The sequence below is a fragment of the Ostrinia nubilalis genome, chromosome 9 (assembly GCF_963855985.1).
Source record: "Ostrinia nubilalis chromosome 9, ilOstNubi1.1, whole genome shotgun sequence".
Lineage (NCBI taxonomy): Eukaryota > Metazoa > Arthropoda > Insecta > Lepidoptera > Crambidae > Ostrinia > Ostrinia nubilalis.
In genome coordinates this window covers 11,717,698-11,740,815 of record NC_087096.1, presented here as the reverse complement: position 1 = coordinate 11,740,815, position 23,118 = coordinate 11,717,698, and the positions used below count along the sequence as shown (strand labels likewise).

The following is a 23,118-nucleotide window of genomic DNA, read 5'->3' as shown; positions in this document are numbered from 1 at the left end:
TGATTAAATTCATTGCAGTCAGCTGTCCCCGCGGCTATTTAACCTTCAGTTGTTTGGTTTCATTGGCGGTCAATTGAGTTGTAGTGTTTGAATGAAAATCTAAGCCTAGGCGCAGACCACCTATTTTTAGTCGGCCGATAGTTTGGCCCGATTCTAATTAATTTGTATGAAGAATCAATCGGTGTAATGTGCGTGTCTTCCATATATGCCCATACTGATTAACTGCCAGACTAAACTATCCGCCGACAAAAAGTTTGCAGTCTGCGCCTAGGCAGTGTGATTAGTCCCGTTAGACTAATTCCTTCGCCTTATTTTTCTTCTTTACTTTAGCATCATCGTGTCAACCAATGTAGGTACCCGTATCTGGGGGCACGGCAGTGCCCCCGCCAAGTCGAGCGCGAAGCAAACACTGCCGTACCATCCTTTACTAGAACCATTTCGCCGCATTTTCAGGCCTCTATTTGAGAACCTCTGGATAAGACCAGAACGCAGAAATTTTCGTCATCTAGTAAGCTATAATCACATATTTAAAATCCAAAATTTCAGGTCTGTAGGTCATTTAGTTCCGAAGTTAAGCGAAAGCAAAGTTTCGCATTTATGACACTCACTCACTCACTGATGATCATCAAAATAGAACTAGTACTTCCCATAAACTCAGAGAGCTGAAATTTGGTACAGAGTTAGGGTTTAATGGCCACATAAAGGGAAAACTATAAAAACTAGGAAAATCGAAGATTTGGAGTAACACCACATTCATAATCAATACTACTAGCGCCACACTGGCACCGTGGTGTTCGCCTGTACCGCTCACCGGTAGATGGCGCTAGCACTTTGAGTGTCGATTTTCTGCACCGCGGTGTCAAGATTTTTTTTCCTTTCTAGACCCCTCCGTCGATTAAGTTGAATGTTGTGTAATTTGCATTTCGTCGATTTCGTTTATTATATCGTGAGGTTAGCTATTAAGGTGTTATTAAAAAAACTTGGCCGTTGAACAATCTTTATTAAGATAATCATACATAAGTATTATTGAAATACGCTCAACGTTTTCCAAGTGGCAATTTATTTTCCATCGTCAATGGACCAGAACCGCTCTGGTGACAGATTGGTGCAATGGTGTCATGGAGCATCTGGTTTTGTACCCTTCAACGGCCAAGTCACACAACATTAACTATAATAATAAAGAAATCGCAGTAAGGAACCATAGACTTGGCACGACTTTGTCTAGATTAATTTCATTACTTTTTAGATACTATAAACAAGCAGCGCCTCCATCGAGACTTGGCTAGTTTTTTACAGAATGTTTTTGGTGGGATTACTCTTACATATTGCTTATTAAATACTTCTTTTCATATCGCGTTGTAAAGATAACTTCTCTGCCTGAGTAATCCGTCATCTTATTCATTGGTACATAGCACATTAGACTACACAATTTCGTTGGAAAATGGCATCTATTACAACTAAATAAGTATCTTATTGTTTAGTTTGTTGTGCTATCGTCTGTACAGTCACCCAATATACTGAACATCAATAATTCAGATCCGAACTGCCGCTGACAACATTTGCTGAACAAGAGTATTAAAATTTGACACCATTTGAGCTTCTAAATACAGGAATTTGAATTTAAATTTAGAAATAGACTGTTCCAAAACGAATGTTTTGTTTATCAACAGTTCATAAATAATAAATTAACCCTTAAGTAACACCGTGGGGTATTTTTTTACCCCAGGCGCATAAAAATTTACATATCTTTTTTTCTACCGAAGCTAGTGCAATGTCGTTTTGTGTATTCTCAATGCAGAGGGTGCGCTTTAAGCTCGTAGACGCGGGATGTGAAAAAAATCATCTGTTTGGCTTGTACAGGTAGGTGGGGTGGAAAATTACCCCAGGGTGTTAGTTACGCATGCTTTAATTTATTATCACCTAGCATCTTATTAATAGGTTTTTACAATATTTAAACAAAATGAGTAAAAATTTATATGAATATTAAGTAGCACGTTGTCTCGAAAATGCAGAGAAATAAATAGAGCTTGATTTACATGATACTTTTCGAAATCTGAAGACATCCCCTCAGAACACAGCGTTCATAAATTCGACACAGAAATAGAGCCCAAAAGTGATAATTATGTAATAATTCAGCATGTCTGATGTGTTTTGAAAAATATAATTAGGAATAAAATAAATAAAAAAATATTTTTTCATAATTTTATAAAAAAAAAAAGTTTTTTATTTTGCTTTATTATAAAGCCGGAAATTTTCCTTTTATTTCATTTTGTGTTTAAAATATGTATAAAACATCTATTCAATGTCCGATTAGTGTAAGTTTTTGGTTCCCACAATAACTTTCCAAGATTTTTCTAGAAGACCATTGTGGAGACTATTAGTTGCCAATGAAAAAATCTTTGTTTTTTGTTATGATTGATTTAAGATGTTTCTTTACGCAAGGTAGACGTTCTTTTAAAACAATAGTATAATTTAGTGAGTCTATTAAAACACTGTAAATCACAAATTAAATTGATTTTAAATATTTACTTAAAATTTTTCAATTTCCGTTTGGGGTATTTTTTTACCCCAGGGTGTTCTAAGTGTAACCAAAAATAAGGATGTTACTTAAGGGTTAAGTTATTTATGTAAGACTTAATTCCGGTATTTCTATTGTTCAAGGACTTTGAAACTGAACTGGTTATAGTCATAGTTACCGTTTAAATTAGTTGGTGCAACCCAGCCTAAGCGTGTTACTGATTTACACATGCTTTTTTCGTGATGTATCGATTTTGTGCCAAATCGACAATTTAATTTCTCCGTACTAAAATTCCTAAAAGATATTGGAATTTTAAAATTACAATAACAAATAGAGCTTAACTACATTACTTCGTATAGTTTTAAATCCAAAATTATACAATTGTACGCCCATCACTTGTTGTACAACTTCTTGTTGTATACGAACAATATTGCCATCTAAAACAACACCTCGAGAGCCTAAATGTATCCCTCAAAGACTGCAGACGTTTCAGGTGAAATATTGTGGGCAATTTGAGCCTAAATCCAAGTTTTCTGTGTAGCATCTTGCTGTAATTTGAAACATGAAGGCTTATGGCGACGTCTTTGCTTGTTTAATGTTTGTACAGGTGCGTCTAGGTTTCTTTGTTGGGTTAGGAAGGGTTAGTATGATAAAAAACGTGTCCTAAACATATTATTATAAATAACTGACTTCGTACAACTAGGTCTCACAGTACATATCAATAAGTTAAGCTGGGCGTGTATTTCTAGAAACGTCCACGATTTTTCACTTAATAGGTACCAGGTGCAATTGCGGACAAATATCTGCCTTGGCTTACATTAAAAAAGGTGGCAGGTGAAAATATTTAGTTTTTCTTTCATCATTCAAATTAGGAATACAGTTCTGCCACATGATGATAATATTTATAACTTATTTATACTATGCGGAATTGCAAAGCAATAAAACCTTAGTGTTTGCTGCAGAGTAATTCGATCGCAAAGGCCGTTTTACTAAACCGCAACAACCGTGATCCCACAAGTGGTCACTGGTGTCACTGGTAGATACCTAGCTAAATGAACGCTGGATGGAATTTGAATGTAGGTACAGTTGAAAGCACATAATTATTGAACACAAACTGAAGTATTTTACTATAATTTTAGATCAACTTTAGGTACATCATGAGAGGAATTTAAGATTAATTGAAGCACAGTTGTAGTTTGCTAGTTATCGCAAGCAAGAAAACAAATTGCTGAACATGTTGCAAACTAAAGTGACAGTGAGCCAGGTATGTGTAGTTAATCAAAGTACCGATTAAAGGTGCATTACTAAGATTCTGGAGTGGAGACCATTCATAAAACAAATGCCACTCGATGTACCGACAACCTTAAGAAGATAAAGCCGTGCTTTGTGTGATGATGACCGGGAACAAACCAAACGTAACACAAGATTTTGATACGATCGTACAAAAACCACCAAGTTGCATCGAAGTAGGTTGCAACAGATGTCATTTAAACATTACATATTCTATTCTACATTTACTAACTCTAAAACCTTTATAACCTCGCTAAGTGTTATTCAATCGCACAGGCCGCTTCCAAACCGCACGATCGTGATCCGACAAGATTTGTGGTCGCACTGATGGTAGCTCAACGACCGCACTTATGGGTAACTCAACATGCGCCGGACTAATCGCATTTGAATGTGTAGCGTTGAATTACTGAAAATTAAAGTGTCTAGCGGTTAGCAAACAGTTGGTTGCAAATGTTCGTGGTAAATACACAATGTATACCTAGGTAGGTAGGTAGGTACGCCTCAATAAATATTATTGCTCAATTATGTATGTAAGTACATTGTGTTTAGAACTTTTTAACTTAATTCAGTACTTCTAATCCTGAAAATCATTTAGGTACTCATGACTCACTCACTCATTAGGTACTTCAAGAAAACGCATAGAGTGATCCACATTTTCTCTCGATTACTTTGTTATTCTAGGAACTTGCGTTTTAACTATTGTTAGTTAAATTAAAGTTCAGTTTGTTAAAAGCATTTCGACTGTTTATGGTTTTTTTTTTAATGTGACAGGAGGCAAACGAGCAGACAGATCACCTGATGGTAAGTGATTACCGTTGCCCATAGACACCCGCAGACCCAGGGGCGTTACAAGTGCGTTGCCGGCCTTTAAGGTGAAGATACGCTCTCCTCTTGAAAGCTTGCTTTGTGTTCTTAACTATCAATACGAGCTTACAAAATATTTTTTAAAAGCTTCATTGGGCAACGTCTCATATAGCGTGTAAATCCGTTTTCACATTTGTAATTAAAAAATAAAGTTTAAAATAAAATACAATAGCCGAATTTCGTAGATTACGCCGTTTTCAGTAAACATAGGAAGCTCGTTTCCCGCGCCGAAGGTCGCACCGACAGCGTGCGCTCGTTCCGTACTAAAATGCAAATAGATCGTGCACAAACTGCTTTTATTGGTTGACAGCATTATTTTTATACCATTTCTGGAGACACGTTTTAGTTAGTTTAAGGCTGAGTTGCACCAATTTAGTTTTAACCGTAACTATAACAATGACCGGTGATTTTTGTATGGAGTTTGACATGTTTTGACGTTTAGATCTCAGCCTAAATATTGTCTGTCGGAAGAAAACCTGAATAAATTAATTGTATTAAAATATTCGTATTGTTATTACCGCAAAACTTAACTTCAGTATGGATGCAAACCTGAAATAAATAATTTTTATGTAATTGAGTGCTATACATGGAAGAAAAATGTATAATTATTACCCAATTTATTAAATTGTGACATTTATTTACATTAATAGCTTATGAATTTCTAGAATAACTAATTTGATCTCATTAATTGATGATAAATTTTATTTAGCGAGCTTTTTCACTGTTATTACTAGAACAGTGAAACTACACATTTTATACAAATTGCAAGCTTTTGCAGACTGAAGTAGGTACTAGTATTTATACTGTGACTGAAGTGAACTCAAACTACATCACATGAACCAGTCCTTTTAAACTAAAACTGAATCTCCACAATTATTATTGTTAACTTTGAAAACATTAAGGCTGAGTTGTATCACCTAACTTTGACGGTAACTATAACGATAATCGGTGCTTTTTGTATAGAGTTTGACAGATTTCTGACGTTTGTCAAAGTTAAAGTAAGATGGTGCAACCGTGCTTAAGTAGCTCTAAAGGTGACCGTGCAAGCTTAAAGCTTTCTCGAAAGCTCCAACTTAACTAGCGTGTAAAATGTATTCGTGGACACGCTGACATCATTGTTTCCGATTTGGCTACGGTACTGTTTGTTGGTTTTTTGTATTTGTAAACACATTTCACGATCAACCTATAAATATCATAAAGGACAAATTGTCGATATCAAAAATTTCCGCTCGGATAGTAATTGACATTTGACGATCGAAAGAGGTTGTCACGATAGTAATCTAAGGTTGAGTTGCACCATCTTACTTTAACTTTGACAAACGTCAAAAATCTGTCAAACTTTATACAAAAAGCACCGGTTATCGTTATAGTTACAGTCAAAGTTAGGTGGTGCAACTCACCCTAATAAAATCAAAAACTGCGACAGACCCTGTCTATCGGAAAATATTCAACAATGAAAATCCAATTTTTTCAGTTCATATTAGTTAGGAAATTTTTACGCATTAATTGCATAATATGTAATTGTAAATTGCAGAAATCTTTTTTATTACTTAATTTGAAAAAAAAAATACAGATTAAGCAATTTTCTTTAATTCAATGTATTTGTACGAGTACTTGTATAGAGTTTTGAGTGGAAAGCGCTATCACGGTCGTCAGACAAAACATTCATTTAAACATAACTGTGGTTTATTTCAAACCAAATTAAATAAAAGAGAAACCTTTTTCTTCTCAACATGTTATTCCCGCGTCTAACGCGCAAGCATTTTTCATATCAACATTCAGACGTCGCGTGCATATGCAGACGCATCGAAACGCCCCGAACTAATCGGCAGCGGGAAATCAATTCGATTTGTCCATCAATAGCAGCTACTTACATCTGGATGTATGGGACTACCTGTAACAGGTAGGGGGAGGGGGGCAGTCCGCAGGAGCAGTGCAAGCGTGGGCTCGCTCCGGGCAGGACGTTTCGCCCGTATAAAAAATAACGCGCGGATCAACCGTATAGACGGCTTTCATTGTGCGTGCGAACAGAGAAACAGTGCAGTTTTTTTGTGGTGTATTTTTTTTCTTTTTAGAAAAGACAGTGTTTTGTTTCGGGTGAGGTATGTATCTATTTTATATTCTATTTTCAAATTTTTAAAACTTGAAAAGGACTAATTTTGAAAAAATCAGCCAGCATTAATGGAATGTTTTTAAATTAAAAAGGACAAAGGCCTATTTATAATTCTCGCTCGTCGGAAAGTTCAAGAGTGAATCTACAGGTCCCTCCCGGGACTTCAGCGTGGAAAATGAATGTTTTAAAAAGGCTCGTGTTCTCCTTCTATTTTTGGATAATTATCCTAGTTAATTGGGCTGTCTGTCTGTGTAATATGAGCTTTTTTCATGCATTTGTAAAGCCATGGAAGCGAGACGATATTTTATGAAAGCCATTTGAAAGCGTTGAGATTTTCTTTCAGCGAAAATCTTTTCATTAAAATGGTAGGTAGGTATTTGCTAGTAATTTGGGTTTTATTAATTATGCTTTACCTATTGACCTAGGTATGTAGGTCCTGAAAATAAATGAAGGCTTTTTTCAGCTAGCGTTTGCAATTTCAGCATGAAATTTCAGAAAGCTTTTTAAAAGCACTTTATATTAGTCGCGTTGCGTTTATGGCAGTAGTGTTTTTGTCTAGTGCATATTTTATGTGAGAGCACTTTCCTTTTATTTATTTATAAAATATTGTCCAACCATTGCTTCGATTTTAATACCGGTGAGCATATAAAATGGAAATATGGATTTTATTCCAGAGAATTTCATGTGTTCTTTGTCTTATTTCTAGTTTTTAAGCATTCTTAACTAACTATTTGATGAAATTATGAAACTCCTGAAATTGTACCAATTTGCTATAGCAATTTTTAAAGCGTACATGAAAATTGCTTGTCAAAATCATTTTTCATGTTGGCAATTTACTTGTTCTCCGTTTTCTCAAAACTTATAACCTTAAAATGTAAATAAATAAGTAATGACTATTAATTTCATCTTGAGTCTTTAGTATTGACGTTTCACCAAAAAACAAAACCTATTACTAAAGTAATAATAACGCCACTACGATCCCACTGAAACATAATAGAAACCCTAGTATTTCCAGTACAAAAATATGATGGAAAAACACACCAACGCAAATGCTAAAATAACCCGAACTTGTTGCTTTAACAAAGTTCCCTACTTTATTATTTAGAGCAATAAATAACACCTGAAGTAACACCCTAAGTAGTTTTCACCATAAGACATAAAGATTTATACACAGCTTATGTAATTAAGGGGTAAAATTAACCGAAGTTTAACTCAAGGGTCGGATTTCAACAACGATTTTTACAAGTTAGCGCCATTCTTCTGAGTGCTCATAAAAATTAGATAAAATCTTTAGTAGCTGATAACAGTAAGAACGTTTTTCAAATTACTAGTCCGCGTTTTTATGTGGGAGCAATTTGTGGGAACTTAATTACCGGGTATTACATCGCGTTTTGTTAATAGCTCGGTTGGAAAACAGAACTTTCAGAAACGTTTTTGTGAGTTTTAGCTGTCGACACTTATCAATCTAGTATGTGTAAAATTGACGATATTTTTCGCAGTAATTAATAATTAATGCGTCCCGTATTGAAAAAAAAATTCATTTTCTTTTTTCCAGCACATTGAAAATGCTTCAGTATTTTCAACTTTTAGTTTTGCCAACACAAAAAAGTGACTTGAAGCCTTGATTTATGTATCTTAGTAAAAGTAACAGTTACATAGGTACACAATAAGAAGTTTAATCCATTGTAGGACCTTAATGAAGCCTCCGTTGCACTTCAGTTGTTTTTGTAAAGATATTAAAAAAATGTTTTTGGATTAGTTATGATCTTTTTACAAAACACGTGCTTGCCATGTACCCGTATTGCTCATCCGTTTTTCCGTCCACAAAAATGTGGTAAGGAAACAAACGACACGGAAATATCGTTTGACATGCAAATGATTGGAAAAGCAAGATCGGGCAAACATTATAACGTGTTTTCATTTGTGCAAATCAACGCGTCGCTTTGTCTCATATGACTGGCAGAACTCATCAACATTCAGATTCATACATTGACAGGAATGTATGATGAGTTTTTAAAATTGGTTACATAAATAAGCAGGTTTATATCCGGGCATGAACGCTGGTTGGCAACGGAAAAAAACATATACCTACTCGTACTTGTACCACATCTTATACATTCTTTAAATTTTCAGTTCGATTTCACAAATTCACGAAGGTGAGTGAGCTTTACATGTGTGGTGGCTCGCTACTGTTCGTTTTTCATTAAGTACTTAGACATTACACTATCGTTATGTGCATGTACACGTACATGTGTACGTGTACATGCACATAACGATCGGCGAGTGATCTTTACCTGTATGCACAGGTAAAGAACACTCGCCTTTGAATTGCAAGAACATAGATACATCCTTTGAGTTTTCAGTTCCAGTACGCCTGTTCGTGAAAGGTTAAAAAACTGACTAAAGATAAAAACAACTGAAAGAAGATATTTTCTCGATGTCATTAACAGGTTGCTCCCTGACATAAATAAGGCTTCCGCAATTAACAGAAGCCACATTTCATTTACAAAAAGGTTCGAATCGCCAAATTATTAATTAAAAACATTGAAATATACTTTTACCTGGTTTAAAACTGAAAATGTAAAATCTATTTCAGTATTCGTGAAAAAATAAGAAAGATATTGCTAAACATTAATATTATGTTTGTTTCTTTCTGTTTATCAATACGTATCCCTGACTAATGTTACTCGTATATCTCGAAAACAATCTGGAAGGGAAAAACATCCTGGCCTACTTATTTAAACAAAACACACAAATGTTCTGTGTACGTTCATATTTCTTAAAGTGTATGTTGTTTTAACTAAAATATTTTTTTATAATATTTTTTTTTATGTGTTTGTTTAGAAAGAGAAGAATCTTCAAAGTTTTTAAATGTTAGTTTCTCTAGGTTATCCGGCCCGAAGGATCATAATTGCGAAGAGCTCTTGTCTAAGTTTTTTCTGGGCAATTAATATCCCCTTTCCTATAATTTGATTGAGCTGCTCGTATTATACAAAATAGAGTTAATACATATAAACCTTACTTGATTTAGATAGAGCTAGGGCTTTTAATAATATTGATTATTATAGTTTGTGGGCGTGGAACGTGAAACTATGACAAATTAATAACGAAACAGGGGAAAATAATAACAATATCGTTACACTAAGGTATGTTTTCGAACACTTGGATTCGACGAGTCGATAAACATTACTAAAGCGACAAACTTCATAACAATTACTTCCAGATCGTTGGAATTCAGACAATCTCCCAACAATAACTATTTTATGGTAATCCCGCACAATTAAGATGTCGGTAGAAAACAGGCCAAGCTTTGTGAAGACGCTTAAGATGCTAAATCTCGAACCACTCACTAAGCAAAGGTGCATAGCACCATACAGGGTGTCCCAAAAACAATGGATAACCCTGTAACCATCGATAGGCCTCGCCATGGTCTCCCTAACATCCAATTTTGACCCCAGTAAAAATATCACCGTTTTCAAGATTTTCAAGTTTTTGTGCATTTTTAGAAAATTGCCACCTGCGATTACTTTTTCTCATGCCATTTCTACAAATGAGGACACTTCTCAATCTAGTTTTTTTCCTTATCACAAAGGATAGTTGGGCTATCAAAAGAAAAGATTAAAGTTCAACAAACTAGTTAAAAAGTATGAAAATTTTAAGAAATTGCAGAGAAGAAGGAAAAATTTATTCATTGTCTTGCACTTTTGATCAGCCATCGTGTAAAAAAAATGTAGGAAGACCATCGTGCCCATTACCTTAAAAACTTCCTTGGTTAATTGAGATTCTAAAAAGGTATCACAAGCCTATGTATTCTGTATTATTTTTATCTTATGGCTACTTGTATAGCAACTAGTATGAAAACTGCAAAAATGAGTTTTTCTCGTAATAGTTAAACTAGGACTGCATAGTGGCATTAAATACAAATGGATAATTTTTAGCGTAGGAATTTTAATAAAGCAACATTTAATCATCATCATCATCATCATCATTTCAGCCATAGCACGTCCACTGCTGAACATAGGCCTGTACCCCAATGATTTTCATAATAACCGCTTGGTAGCGGCCTGCATCCAGCACCTTCCTGCTTACCTTTATGAGGTCGTCGGTCCACTTTGTAGGTGGACGTCCTGCGATGCGCTTTCCAGTACGTAGCCTCCACTTTAACCCTGCTGCCTCAGTTCTGCAAACTACTGTGCCCTGCCCATTGCCACTTCAGCTTGCTGATCCGTCGAGCTATGTCAGCGACTTTAGGTCGTTTACGGATTTCCTAATTTCTGATACGATTTCGTAAAGAAACCCGAGCATAGCCACTTCCATAGCACGCTGTCCAAAAAATCCACGTTTCCGAGCGTGTATCATCACGGGTATCTGTCTATAGGCACATTTATAAGGTTTAAAACAAAAATTAAGTAATCACTAAAACGCAGAACGGACGGCCAATGAGGCAACAGGGTTCAAGTGGAGGCTACGTACCGGAAAGCGCATCGTAGGACGTCCACCTACAAAGTGGACCGACGACCTCATAAAGGTAAGCAGGAAGGTGCTGGATGCAGGCCGCTACCAAGCGGTCATTATGAAAATCATTGGGGTACAGGCCTATGTTCAGCAGTGGACGTCCTATGGCTGAAATGATGATGATGATGATGATTAAATGTTGCTTTATTAAAATTCCTACGCTAAAAATTATCCATTTGTATTTAATGCCACTATGCAGTCCTAGTTTAACTATTACGAGAAAAACTCATTTTTGCAGTTTTCATACTAGTTGCTATTCAAGTAGCCATAAGATAAAAATATTACAGAATACATAGGCTTGTGATACCTTTTTAGAATCTCAATTAACCAAGGAAGTTTTTAAGGTAATGGGCACGATAGTCTTCCTACATTTTTTTTACACGATGGCTGATCAAAAGTGCAAGACAATGAATTAATTTTTCCTTCTTCTCTGCAATTTCTTAAAATTTTCATACTTTTAAACTAGTTTGTTGAACTTTAATCTTTTCTTTTGATAGCCCAACTATCCCTTGTGATAAGGAAAAAAACTAGATTGAAAAGTATCCTCATTTGTAGAAATGGCATGAGAAAAAGTAATCGCAGGTCGCAATTTTCTAAAAATGCACAAAAACTTGAAAATCTTGAAAACGGTGATATTTTTACTGGGGTCAAAATTGGATGTTAGGGAGACCATGGCGAGGCCTATCGATGGTTACAGGGTTATCCATTGTTTTTGGGACACCCTGTATGTATAGAAACAAGTTTGTCAACACTAATGATAGGTATTAGCAGGTATATGTAACTTCTTCGAATCATTTTCTTAGTTAGAGTAAATCTAAGTACCTATACTCACACAAATTATCGAAAGAAGACATAGATCCGATGTCTAGACCCAAGTCAACAATACATACTAATAAAAGAATTGAAAAGTAGTTTCAAATAAACAACGTGGCACTAGTTTTATTAAAGTAAACGAAAAATAGGATGCCATGAAGTTTCAGCCCTCGTGTTCCATTAGCCTGAAAAGGCGTTTTGTGGTAATTTTTTAAACTACAAAACATCCAAATGAATCCCAAATGCAAAACTTGACCGAAGCTTGGCTTGTCAAACTGTCGTGCCCCTGAATGTTGAAGTAAATCAAAACTGAGTAGCGAAGTCGGTAGAGTTAGAATCACAAAGGGTTTTCTTGGGGCGGCTAATCTGTGTTTTGGCTCTGATTCAACGTTAGGATTAGATATTGCAATGGACCACGAAGTGTTGTCTTGTTTGTATTTCGTATTGAGATATAGTCCCGATGAATTACTTTTCCTTTTTTGCGAAAGAAAATTGATTAAATTGATTTCAGGTCCACTGACATAAAAAAGTTGAATTACAAAAATACAGTTGAGAATTCGACTTATCTTACCTATTGAAATTAATGTTTCTTCTTAACATACCTAGTATCTAACCACATATTTTAGAAATTAGCTATAAACAAAATGTGTACCTAGTCAAAGATAAAAATAGTAGAGTTTTTAGGTTGGAGTCGATTTTCATTAAGGCACAAAAACAATATTTTTCAGCATCGAAAGGCAAATGTTTCAAGTGGAAATACGATAGTATTGAAAGGTTTTGGATGAAGCTAAATTTTGTGTATCAAACCAAATCTCTCTTTCACTTTACCCATCATAATATTTTTAAGTGTTTTTTTCAGTTAGTTATATTGTCATTATCAATCAAGTGTTGTGAGAATAATTTTGATATTCTACTAATCCACGTTATAGGCGTGGCCGTTTTGTGGCGTGTAATAACATCATTGTAATCCAAATAATATTGAAAATAACCCTCCTTCTGGCGCAGAATTTATTTTTCATAATTTCACCACATTTTTGTCGAAAATTAACTTCGTTTTTATGCTCTGCAAATGTTTTCAGAAGAAAATAGGTAATATGTGATTGTGGAGCGTACTATTTTGGTAATTCGAGTGAAACATAACGTTAATTTACTATGTAATGAATCTTCAGCACGAGTAATTATGACTCCCATTGAGTTATGTACCTGCTAGCTGTAAAATTAGACCACAACTCACTTTTGGCTGAAAAGCTGGTGAGATGAGAGAAATGAAATATTTTTAAGATGACGTAATAACAAAATTATTTTATAAAACAGCACATTATTCTGGTTGGTGAGTTTCTTTGAAATTATAATTAGTAAGCTGAATACTACCCGTTCGCGCTAAGTTTGCCGGTCTGTCGAATGCGCGTTCCCTCCCCCAACCGCGATTAAACGCAATTAGTTAGTGATTAAACGCAATTAAGTGTCTTATTTTACGCAGATACACAATTTTTATCAATATTAATAAATAAACAATATTTTCAATATAGTTTGCTATAGTTATCGACGCTTTCCTTCGAGTGACGTCATATCGCCAGCGGCAAACTTATCGCGAACGGATAGTACTTTATTAATTTAATCTTTCTTATAGGACACCACTAAGTAACTAATTAAGAACATCCAGTTCGTAAGTCACTGTTTGTAAATATACTTGTAGAATCTTGGTTCACTAAAAATTTTTGTACTGTAGACTACAGAAGGTCACATGTTTGTACATCATCATCACCAGGTCATTTAGTTTCTACTACAAGAGAACATCTCTCTTTAATTTACTAGAGGAAGATGGAAAACATTTCATTTACCGTTGTTATAACTTAGTAAAAAAATAGCTCGGTTATTTTACCGTAACTTTTGAGTAAGTTATAAAATACTGAAAATACCCAAACTAGGCCCAAGCTTTCACAACTTAGCTTCATCTGTTTAATCTTTTAGCTGGATACATTATTAAGCGCTCGCCAGTGAGCTACAGTGTATGGAGAAGATGAATGTTTCGATTTTTCCCTTTGGGAATAACCCTGGGTTATGTATAGACTAGATATGAGAACCTTCTGTCCGAGTGTCTGGGTAGTTTGACTTAGGAAGGGTAGTTATAATTTGTGAAATGGGTTTATGGTAGGATGTTAGAACGGCGTGCTGTGCATATGTAATTTGCCTACCTAGAAAATAGTATGTAATGCAAATCAGAAGATTCAAAATCAAAATTCAAATTCAAAATTTCTTTATTCTCTTATAAGGCACATTTACAGGGGTTGGGAGTCTCTTTTATGTTTAAAAAACCTAGTAGATGGAAACTTGTAACAATTAACCAATGCACAGTGATAATGGTTCAGTTGACATGACTGGACATCAAACTTAACATTATAGCATCTTATTGTGGTTATAATATAGGTGAAATTTTCCGAAGAAGATTCAGTCAGAAAATCAGCACTACATGTACTTATACTAATACTACACACTAAGTACTAAAACATACGCTGGTACGTTGTATATTTAAGATTCTATAATCAATACCACTATCAACAACAAGCTGAATTGCCAAGTACCTAAAACATTTTTGAGTTCCAAACGTTTACGAATTACTCATACATCCCAAAACAAGCACAAATGAACCGCACACAAACGAGCACAATTTGTAAGCCCAATCGGAAAACGGTTTAAACAAACAGAAATAAAAAGCAATCGACGAAGGCCGCCCCAAAAACAGCTGTAACCAGATAATTCCCAAAAACGAGTTATGTACTCAGTGACTAACGATTCCGTTCAATTCATTCCTTATTTTTATTGGAGGCTGTATGTAGATCCATTAGATGTATACATTGGCAGGTATATCTCCGCCGATGGAAATGTTATGAATTTTTAAAAACACAATACGGCTGTGTATAATACTAAATAGGCACGTTTCGAAGGTGGAGTGAATGGGTTCACGGGGGGAAACGAAAAACCCATAGAAGTGGCTGTTTGTTGACTTACCGTTTTGAATGGAGGAGGGATTTCTTTCACAAAAATGTTTGATGGATGCTATTGCTGAAAAAAAATAAAGTAACAGCATTTTTGTCCGCAGCTTTGCCGGCATGAAGTTTAGTTTGTCATAAATCTATATAATATATAAAAATGAAACCCGTTTTCCGTTGTCACGACATAACATGAAAACGGCTTGACCGATTTGGCTGATTTTTTTTTGTAGTTTTCTAATACTCTGTACAAGGTTTTTACGGAAAAAAATATAAAGAAAATCTCTACGCTAAGGCGGTACGAAGTTCGCCGGGTCAGCTAGTATACTATAAACAATAATACTACTATTACTCTGAAGGTCTGCCAAAATTCGTTCAGCACTTTTTGTGTGAAAGAGTAACAAATAACATACAACCATCTTTTGAAACTTTCACTTTATTTCTTAGTAAGGTTTATGTAATAAAGTCAGGATTAGTGTATTCTTTAATGCCAACAATAATTATGGACTTCTAGTTACCATTAACTGGATAGGATTGCCAGTCGATCAAGACAACTGCAATACCTATTCGGGAATACTGTGGGAGCTAGTCCCACTTTAACCGTTGTGCTGTAAGACAAATCGTGCCATAGAATTTTAAGCATTTACCATTTGTTTTGTTTCTACGCGTTGTTCGTGTGCAAGCTCACGCTTGTAAATGGGAGAGCTTAAATTTTTATCATTTTCGACCCTTCAGGCCTTTTGGTTGGGCATTCTTTACCGTAATGCATTTTTATTCAAATGTTTCCTAAAAAGGTTAGGAAGAGACAAAAAGAAATGTTTATTCAGCAAAATCTAAATATTGTGTAGGTATGTTTTTTTTTTCTTCTTTATGACTCTCGCGGGTTGCATTGTGTATGTTTCTTTCAATTGTTACAAATTGATATATCACACTAGGTGGCACAAAAAAGAAAAAGAATGGGAAGATGCCAATGCAGTCATATGAAGACCTCACTCTAGTAATGCTATTCAATTTTAAACACCATTATTTATTTGCTACAATGACGTCACAGTAACGTTACGTAAAATTCGAAAAATATCTGTAAAAGTCAAAAGTTTTTACGTCACACTGTGTAGCTAATTTGTTGCTTCTTTGAAAAAAGAAAGAAAGAAAGAAAAAATATTTATTTGACAACTAAAGTACAAAAACAATGGAGAGAAAAAGACCTACAGGTCTCTCAATGGCCCTAGAGCAACTCCAAGTATACCACAAATAAAAGCCCAATATCTTTTCTTTCTTTCTTTCTTTCAATTAGAGTCATCAAATGTCTTAGTCATTAATTTAGAGCCAACAGAACCTCACAACCATGACCTGTTCTCCGTGTGCAAGCTGAGGACACGTGTCCCCAGCTGACACATCTGATTGTTATATTTGAATGATTGTTATCAATCATGTCAAGTACCTACTCATACTCATATTAATATAATAGGTACCCTAATGTTCATTTGTGAAGGGCTATCTCCATGTTATAAATCATTTCCTACTTTGCCAGCGTCATAACAAACTATTTGCCTAAGCTATACATTTATCATAGTTGTTACACTATCTAAGGGTGGTTCTACATTGGTACATTGCAATCTATACTCAATACTCAATAATAAGCCAAAATCTCGGAAACTGCAAGTGCTAGGAGTCTCAAATTTTGCATAGGGGTTCATTTAGAACGTAGGTGCTCACTAAGATGGGATTTTACGAAACTCCACCCCTAAGGGGGTAAAACGGGATCCATGCGTACGAAGTCGCGGGCGGCCGCTAGTTATAAATAAAGCCTCCTTATAAAAGGAAAAATATAAAAACTCCATCCATGTTTATACCATTAACATTAATCTAAGCACAGTAGTATATCTAATTTGTTAACTAATAATAGATTTAAACAGGCTTTTAATTCTCTCTCCAGTAGGCCTAAGATGCGCGCCGTGATAACTTTTATCGACGTCAAAATTTATGGGCAAAATCGATAAAATGGCGTGATAACCGCTTATCGCGGCGCGCATCTTAGGCCTACTGCTCGTGTATGCTCCAATATATCTTTGTTTTGTTTTAACAGTTGCTGCTTAGTGCATATTTTATCAAACCTAGATGACAAGGCATTTTCTGCGCGCAGTTTATCGACTCGAAGGGAACAAGTATTATTGTACATAATTTATTAATTAAATACAGACCTTATTAATATGACGTTAAGCTAACTTTTGCTGAGTCATGTGACAACTTACACTTTGGTATTGCATATTATGCAATCGGTTATGAGGCGTACTTGCTTTTGTGGCATTGTAGCGATAAGATGTATACATATAAATATACCTAAATAGAATATACCTACCATACATTCCTTATTAAAGCAAACAGAGGTCGATCAGTCTCTTACACGAGCTGCCAAGTTAGGTAACTGTGAACGTAACGTGGAATTACCCTTATTTGGCTCAGGAAAATAAACTATCAATTTCCAAAACCCGGATCTTTCCATTGTCGCTTAGTAGATCAATATTTAACAGCCAAAATTGTCTTTTGCGGTTGTACTGGAGACCTAAGTCCCACATAAAGGAGTGTGTGGACTGACCCTTAGCTATCTCAAATAACTCATAAACCTAATGGATTCAAAGACAAAGGATACACAGCATAGAATGTATTGTACATGTCAGGGACGGGATAAATAACTAGGGTAGTAGACTATTATCTAGGAAAATACACTAGGAAATAGTTATTGACACGCAGCTTTGGTTTTGTGGATTGGGTCTTTCTCTTAGTTTTTTAATACAATGCATATTCTCGTTGTTAAATTGTAACTGAAGTACTTAACCGTTTTTTTTTTCACTAAAGTCCCTTTAAATTTTTTGGGTGACATTATTTGATAATAATGCAGAATAAAATTATATTATCATGAATTTACTATGCTTTCACGTACTTTACTCCTTGCTCCATAATAAAGACCGTACTAAAGTTTTATAGAGTTTATACATCAAGCCATTCAGTAGAAAAGGTTTTTCCCGTTGATCAAGGCAGTGTTTCCAATCACGTTTTTCCTCGTATAGTGAACACCAGTGATTGACGACTCTACCGTAGTTACTTATTTTCTTCTTATCTTTCTTATCTTTACTTACTCTGATCTTTGACTTTGAACTGACTGAAAGGCTAGCGTCCACATGTCGGTATCGTACGCATCGGACATATCGCACGCAACGGATCGTAGTATTATTTATATGGAAACTCATGTGCGTCCACCTGTCCGCATCGTACGCATCGCACATCCGATACGATGTGTTTTGTACGATGCGTCCGTTGCGTACGATACCGACAAGTGGACGCTTAGCTTTACTGTCCAATTATCTCTATTTCTCTCTATTATACATATAGGTAGGTATTATGTATAGGCATAGAACTGTAAACTGAATCTCAACTCAATTATACCAGGTACATAATAAGCTACAGGTATTCAGTAATCTCGAAAATATTTGTACGAACATACAGATATCGTAAACAAGTGGATAGCTTGTTCAACTTATTAAGATTGCAATCGAATCTCTGCTCTAATTGCCCTTGTTATAAAAACCTTACGATATCAAACTCGTAATCTCTCTTTTATACGTACCACGTCACTGAAACGTCACAAAACTGCCCCCATAACGTTGGCAAAGTCAAAGTAACCTCACCTGAATGATTAATGGACTGTGTTTATCGAAATACAAGCGATTGTGACTATTAATGACTCGGGATGTAGGTATGACTGTGAAATAATAATTACGCCAGTGACATTGATAGATTATGTTCAGCAATATCGGATTAAATTTGGTTTTTACGTTCTGAAAGTTACGTCATGTTATTGACTGGGAGAGAAGATGAGCAGTCGTATTACCCCTTTCTCCCGCTATGCCAACTAGTCTTCGCAACCGGTTGTGAAAAAGGAATTTTTATTCTTTCTTGGCAACTAGTAGCGAACAAAGATTTTTTTTCTTTAAATACAACTACCTACTTGCCAATCCCAACTAATATTATAAATGCGAAAGTAACTCTGTCTGTCTGTCTGTCTGTCTGTCTGTCTGTCTGTCTGTCTGTCTGTCTGTCTGTTACGCTTTCCCGCTTAAACCTCGCAACCGATTTTGATGAAATTTGGCATAGAGATAGTTTGAGTCCCGGGAAAGAACATAGGATAGTTTTTATCCCGGTTTTTGAAACAGGGACGCGCGCGATAATGTTTTTCTGTGACAGACAAAATTCCACGCGGGCGAAGCCGCGGGCGGAAAGCTAGTAAAGAATAAAACATCCTTTTCCACAGCCGGTTGCGAAGCCTAGTTGCCATGGTGACCGAAAGGGCCTATTACCTTAATTCGCACACGAAATAGATCTATTAATTGAAGTTTTATAAAAAAGTTGATACCTTTAGCTATAATAGCATCATGATGGCTATTGTAGTTTTTTTGATGTACAAAGACGATAACACGTTTTAAAGAAGATTGATTTTTTATTTTGGAGAGCTTTTAACCTTAGGTACCTAAGCTACTTTAGAACTTACATGAAAGATATTCAATGTACTTAAATTACAACTAATTCTAAATTTTACAAAAACTTTTACATGTTAGTATGATTAGTGCAAGTATTTATAAGCTTTCCTTATTATATTTTAAGTAATATTAGTCGCCAGGTACGGTAGTTAGCGGGTATTATATCAATTTATGCAAATGAATGAACGAACGTCTCATTCACCACCTCTGTCATGTCTTTCGTTCGTGTAATAGCAATAAAGTAACAGATTCAGCAGTTAAGCAGCCCGATGATGGCTTAATGCCAAATGACGTCATTACCTCGTTCTAAGCCATTACAAATGACTAGTGACGAAAACAACACCTATTTACCGAGTTCTATGTATTTTGACCCTTGTATATTTCAATTCTGTTAGATCAAAAACCAACTAAAAAGCTTTGGTGCGAAATGAGACCGCGGTAACAAAGATAGAATATAACTTTAAAAATATAGAGATGGTCTCAGAAGAAAAATAAATGAAATCACTTTCTATATTGATTTAATATTAGATATATTTACAGGATAATTTATTTAAACCAATACAAATATTAGTTCAATATCGAATAATGCACGCATTTGATGTGCGTGTGTGACCTTCTTAAGTAAAGTCCTGTATTTAGACTCATGTCGACTATACTCCCAGACTACACTTATGTAGATAATACATTGAGAAGAAACACATAGGAGATATCACAGCACGAATAGAGGACGAGTGAACAATAGCTACAATTGTAAACGTCCCCCAGACACAAAACTTGGCGCGATAAAATTCACTAAACTCCCGCAGAATTCTCGCAAATTAATTCATAACAAGAAAACACCTCACTTTTGTGTCAAACAGAACTCGCCCTAGAAATATGAATACAAAATTGTGCCGAGGGAAAAAACTTTAGGAATTGGTTTTGCCAAATTCCACCTGAAAGAATTTAAGGGCGAAACTTAGTGAGGCACGACAAAGCCCCGAAATAAGGCTGATGACACACAATATGCCAACAAGAAGCGGTCAATTACAAGTTTGGAGTTTTCCAAACATTGTACAAGGGACCTTAGGAATATCTATAGTCTGAGACCCAAACAGTTTGTCTTGGATTTAAGGTCTCTACATTAAATACTTTTTGCTTTATTTGACAAAGAAGTTGCGTAGGTTCGTGGTTTTTGTTTGTGTTTATTCTTCAAGTAAATATAAAAACTTTTGTGATACTGTACTGTAACTACTCCATAATGGGCCGTACGATTACGACAAAATTTAATTGTTTGGACCTTTTTAGAACAGGCTGTTACTTTTCACGCAATACAAGTACCATAATAAAATTATAACAATATAGAAACAAGTACACAATATACACTGAACGAACATAGACTTTTATTGGGCTTGGGAACCATTAGGCGTTGGCTATTATTAGACTAATAGGAGTCTAGGTTTGTTTAAGGTCTCGGTTATACAGTCCAGCAAAATTGTGTCGGACGTTTTCAGTTTAAATATTGCTTACATACAATGGCTATTGCCATTATTATTAGATTCACATAAACATCAATCAAGCCGTCAATCAACACGATCTCAGTTCTCCAGTCTTCATGCGTTTGGAGACTCATAGAGTCTATTAAAACCTTCCTGACTGAATACGAAGAACTTATCATGTCTTAAGACCCACATATCAATGAAATAAGACATTTTTGAACCTCATGTTATCTTACTAAAGTTCAAAATATTATGGTGGCATTCTGACATCATCAGGTACGGCTTAATACATCATAAGATGTGAATCCATGATTCAAAACATCTCAACACTAAATTTTCATGAGACATCACAAAAAATACAAATATCGAAATTCTGAATGTATTGAAACGTAATGAAATCTGACTAGCTTTGTACAAAGAATCCAATCTAATAAACATTTATTTGTATTATTTTCAGCCCCGACGGGTTTCACGCACATTAGGTTTCAATATCTTTCTAAGAAATGAATGTTGAATGATACACAACATTGAATCTATTGATCGTACCTAAAAAAACTAAACTAAAACGTATTTAAATTGGACAAAGAATATGTTATTGCTCCAATTAAGTAGGTACTACAGGTTTGTTGTCGACACTAAGAAGAAGAAGAAGAAGTAGGTACAGTGAATAACGCGAAAAGAAATGCAGATAGTTATTATTAAGTATGACATAGGCACACGCTAAGAAAGGATTTTCCAAAATTCATCCCCATTATGAGGATAAAACAGGGATCCAAAAACTAGAAATTGACCACGCGCGTAAAGAAATTATTTTGTAAAATTGACTTCAAAAAATGAGGACTCTAAAAATATCAATCATGGTATTTGTCCCAATAAAATATTTTTCTACTTTTTAGTGAACTTTTTTTGGAGTCAGTACCTATTTCTTTTTTTGTTATAAACTCGACGCTTTGTTCGACGAAGAGCAAAGACGCAGGTAAATAATAGTATCCAATTTAACAGCAATCATATCGTGTTGATAAATAGCTTTATGTCCGACAGTAATTCAACTAATGAGCTTTCCTAACTAACGTGTACTAGATTAATTTGAACACTAAAATGCATTAGTAGTCGGATTATCTGCTTTAAAGTATTAAATATGGATCATTCATCAGAGTAGCTTCAATTTGGAACAGCTGCTTTTAGTAATAGTAGCTTTATAAGTGAACTGCTTTGTTTAGTATCTTCATAAATACATATTGTATCGTCTCAAATCGACAAAAGCTTTTTTCAGAAAGAAAATATTTTTTGTAAAATTGCTATTTCAAATTGCTACATATTTTTGTGCTACTAAACCGAATAATTGTTTGAAAAATCTCAGAAGATGAAAGGACACAAAGTAAAATTTGAAGATGAAGCAATTCCAAAATATTTAATGTTTTCTACAGTCGGGTTATTATATCCATTTCTCTCCTTTCGAGGGTTCTCAATGAAAATTCATGGAATATCTTGAAAATGGAATGCTCAATTGCTAAATTTCCTTTCGCAAATTATATCTCTGCCTTCAACAATGGCTGTGATATCAATAGTCCAAGATGTTGACTTTTCTTGGAAAACATAATTGATATCAAGAGACCTTAAATTAAGATGGATCAGTTCAGGAAGATTTATGTTTGTCTAATTTGATTCATTAGTTGACGACATTAGTCTATAAGCACATTGATTGATTTTAAGTCTGATCTTTATTATAACAGGTGGATAAAGATACTTTATCATTATAATAACTACATGAAAGTCAAAAAAGTCAAAATTTCTTTATTTGTTTAGACTAATAAATAGTTCTTACAAATCGTCATTTTGCTCTTAAGGAGCCTCTACATGTCTCATAATCTTTTTACCCTACCAGCGCTTCGAGACCAACATTTGGCAAGTGCTGAGAAGAAGCGCCGCAACAAACTCAGTCACCTGTAAAAAAGACATAATCTTCAAATATTCGCGCTAAACATTATGGCGCAACGAGATT

General features: G+C 35.0%; 1 long non-coding RNA gene across 1 annotated transcript in view; it reads left to right on the top strand.

The window, feature by feature from the left end:
- Nucleotides 1-6,647: 6,647 nt before the first annotated feature.
- Nucleotides 6,648-23,118, top strand: part of LOC135074673 (uncharacterized) — a 127,164-nt gene continuing 110,693 nt past the window's right edge. Inside the window, exon 1 of the long non-coding RNA XR_010257873.1 lies at nt 6,648-6,774. This is a non-coding gene — a long non-coding RNA (uncharacterized LOC135074673). The remainder of the gene's footprint in view (nt 6,775-23,118) is intronic.